The sequence below is a fragment of the Callorhinchus milii genome, unplaced genomic scaffold (assembly GCF_018977255.1).
Source record: "Callorhinchus milii isolate IMCB2004 unplaced genomic scaffold, IMCB_Cmil_1.0 Scaffold208, whole genome shotgun sequence".
NCBI lineage: Eukaryota > Metazoa > Chordata > Chondrichthyes > Chimaeriformes > Callorhinchidae > Callorhinchus > Callorhinchus milii.
In genome coordinates this window covers 3,652-7,894 of record NW_024704949.1, presented here as the reverse complement: position 1 = coordinate 7,894, position 4,243 = coordinate 3,652, and the positions used below count along the sequence as shown (strand labels likewise).

Genomic DNA, 4,243 nt, shown 5'->3' with positions numbered 1-4,243 from the left:
GTCAAAATCTCACTATCACTGACAGCTCAGCTCTGATTCCCTGCAGTGACTCCAACTGATTCTCTCCGTCTGAACTGAACCCATTCTCCCACAGCCTGAAACACATTAAACAGGAAATAAACCCATGGGATAATGGTACAAACTGTAAACTGTTCGTGTCGCAGTTTAATGAATAAATAAATCCCTTAAAACTGTTCCCATTCTGATACGCAGCCCTTTCTCTGTGTTTATCACATTAAACACTGACACAAACACTCACCAGATCCTCTCCAGACTGGTGCAGGTCTGTATGAGGCGGCGGTGACCGGGGACAGAGCCGTCTGTGAAGGAGTTAAAGCTCAGGTCCAGGAACCTCAGTGAGCGGTTTGTACTGAGAGCGGAGACCAGAGCATCAGTGCAGCCATCGGTCAGTCTGTTACTGTCCAACCTGGAGATCAGAGACACAGAGACATGACAGGGATCAGAGTGAACACTGTGGGTATAACCCACTGTCACTCACAGTTTGTTTGATGCCGGACAGGTTGCAGGAGTTCATACACACAAACACACACACACACACCAACACACACAAACACAGACAAAATCATCGCCGTAGATACACACTTACTTTCACACACAAATACAAACAAACACATGACGCACAGAAAAATACACACAAACATACACAAACAGAGTCACATAAACAGAGACGCACACACAGACACACACATACACACATAAATACACACACTCACACACGCAGACAAACAAACACACAAACACTCTCACACAAACGCGCTCACACAGAAACATACACAATCCCCAAAAACTCACCCACGCAAACACATACGTACGCAAACACACACACACAGAATCTCACACAAACAAACACACAAACAATCAATCATTCACACAAGCGCACACATATGCACACAAACACAAGCACACGCAAACACACACACAGAAAAAACCCCACGCACGCACAAACACGCATACACACACAAACATACATAAACATTCACACAAACACACACAAATACACACACACAGAAACAAACAAACAAACAAACGTACACAAAAACAGACTGACAAACACGCACACATAAACACCCACAAACATACAAACGCACATAAAGACACACTCAAAAACATACAAACACCAACAGAAAAACATAATGTACAAACAAACACACACATATAAATAGACATACATAGATATACATAGATAAACACAAACACAAACATACACAAATAAACACACACACAAACTCACACGTACATACATAAACACACAAACACACGCACACTCACAAAAGCACTCAAAACATCATACACACAAAATCGAACATACGCCAACACACACACTCAAACACAAACATAAGCACAATCACTCACACAAGCACACATACAAACATAAACAAAATGGCACACAAACACACACACATAAGTACATACACACATACACACAAACACATGACCCACAGACAAGTACACACACAGAGACACACACGAAAACACACTCATGCAAGCACACACAAACACACACAAACAAAAACATGTCGAACAGACAAATACAGACACATACAGTGATACACACACGCTTACACAGAGAAACACACAGAAACAAACAAACACACTCACAGAAACACAAACTGACGGACACACACACAAACACACGCAAACATACACGTAAACACACACACACACACACACAGAAAAGCACACAAGTACACACAAAAATACACATACACAGACATACACAAACATACATAACCACACAGGCGAAAACACACGCACAAATACACACAGAAACACACAAACAAAAACACACAAAAACAAACTCACAAATACGCACACACAAAAACACAACACAATCACACACACACACTTAGAAACATACATGAAGACAAACAGACACACACTCAAAAATACACAAACAAACAAAGAAACACAAAATTAAACACAAACACAGACATAAATACACATACATAGATTCACACAAACAAACATACGCGAATGCACACACACAAACACACACAGAAAAACACACAAACATAAATACACATACACACAACCAAACACACAAATGTGCAAGCACACAGACACAACCACGCACATACACGCAGACACGCACACCTACTCACACACACACAAATACACAATAACATCCATAAAATTGCATTTACAGAGGGCCTTTCACGTCGGCAGGACGTCCCAAAGCGCTGAACACAGGTGTCGGGGCCTGAGCATAGGGAAGGGGTGGGGAGGGATGGGGGAGGGGTGGCGAGGGGTGGGGGAGGGGCGGGGAGGGATGGGGAAGGGTTGGCGAGGGGTGGGGGAGGGGTGGCGAGTGGTGGGGGAGGGGTGGGGGAGGGGGGAGGGAAGGCAGAGAGGTGGGAGGGAGACCAAAGCCAAAATCGAAGAGAAGGGTCTTGAGACCGAACTTGAAGGAGACAAGAGAGGAAGTGAGGGGAAGGGACCGTGGGATGGAGTTCCAGAGTGTGGGGCAGAGAGGCTTAAAGCCCGGACACCGATGGGAGGGCGGGTCGGGCGGGAGACATGGAGCAGCCCGGAGCCCACTGGCCGGAGGGAGCGGGCAGGTTGGTAGGGAGTCAGCAGGTCAGAGAGGGGAGGAGGGGGCGAGGACATGGACGGCCTTAAAGGTGAGGACGAGGATCTTGAACTCGATCCTCTGGGATACACACACACAATCGCACACACTCACAGGAACATACACAAACACACACAGAATCGCACACACTCACAGGAACATACACAAACGCACACAACAACAACAACAAGATTACAAGTTGTTTGTCGCCTTTCATGTCGGACGTCCCAAAGCTCTGACACACACACACACTCACAAGCACAAAGTCACACAAGTCGAACACAAATACACACTGAGACACAAAAAACTCTGCAGGAACAAACACACACAGACAGAGAGACACACAATATATATATATAGATATACTCAAAAACACACGCACAAACACAAACACAGAAACAAAGACGAACCCACACGCAAACAATCGCTCACACAGTCAAAAACACACTTACGAAAGCACACACAAAAACACACAGACCCACATACACATGCACTGACACACACACACACAAACACACACACACAGACATACATACAAACTGTTGTCTTGGGTTAATGTTAAAGTGTGGTTCAAGAATCTAAAATAGAAGTGCAAAGGCGGCAAAGCTCAGTGACTGAAGGCAGAACCCAAAACAATGGCAACACAAGGTCAGGACTTACAAGGATACGGAAGGACCTTGTGGTTAAAGGGAGAATTGAAATTGAAACATATTATGGATATAACCATATAAGGAGTAGTTTTTCTTAAAAAAGACAAGTTTTGTGTGGAGTTATTCAGTTGTCTTTAAACAAAGGAGTGTTAGATATCTCTCGGGAACGGTAGCGTAGCATTGCGAGACACGACCAGTGCTGTGACAGGAATCCGGTCGGTACCGTTTTGTGTATTGTGTATTATTTTATTGTTTCATTTATTTGTGTATTACCTGCTGTTCTGTCCTGAATATAGTGACTGAACTCAACCAATTCGTAAACTGGAACTGGGTCGTTCTAAAGTCGTTGAAGATAGTTGCAAAGGACACACCCACACACACACATTATCAAACATTGAGAGTTTGATGTAAACGATGGCTGTGGCCTCACACTGTCACACCGATTCCTGTCACAAGATTCAGCCGCACTGATCAGACAGTCACAGTAAACACATTGCGATATTGGAGTCATTCAGACTCTGGAGACACAGTGCGTTACTTACCACAGACTCTGTATTTTACACTCCGGGTTTCTCAGAGCCTCACACAGTCGCTTCACTCCACAATCTCCCAGATTATTATTATTCAGGAGCAGCTCCGTCAGTGAGTGGTTTGTGCTGAGAGCGGAGGTCAGATCCTCGGTACAATCCGCTGTCAGATTGTTACTGTCCAACCTGGAGATCAGAGACACAGAGACATAACAGGGATCAGAGTAAACACAGTGTGTGTAACCCACTGTCACTCACAGTTTGTTTGATGCCGGAGAGGTTGCAGGAGTTCATACACACAAACACACACACAAACACACACACAAAAGACAGACAAAAACATCACCGCAGACACACACTTACTCTCACACACACAAGTACACACAAACACACAACCCACAGAAATATACACACACACACAAACAAACAGAGTCACATAATAAGAGGACGTCCCAAAGCGCAAACAGAGACACACA

General features: G+C 44.5%; 1 long non-coding RNA gene across 1 annotated transcript; it reads right to left on the bottom strand.

The window, feature by feature from the left end:
* LOC103173060 lies at positions 1-3,812 on the bottom strand. The gene is made up of 3 exons (XR_487050.2): positions 3,783-3,812; positions 260-427; positions 1-95 (listed from the first exon to the last, which is right to left on the bottom strand). It is a non-coding gene; the product is annotated as an uncharacterized LOC103173060 (long non-coding RNA).
* Between the last annotated feature and the right edge of the window lie 431 nt (positions 3,813-4,243).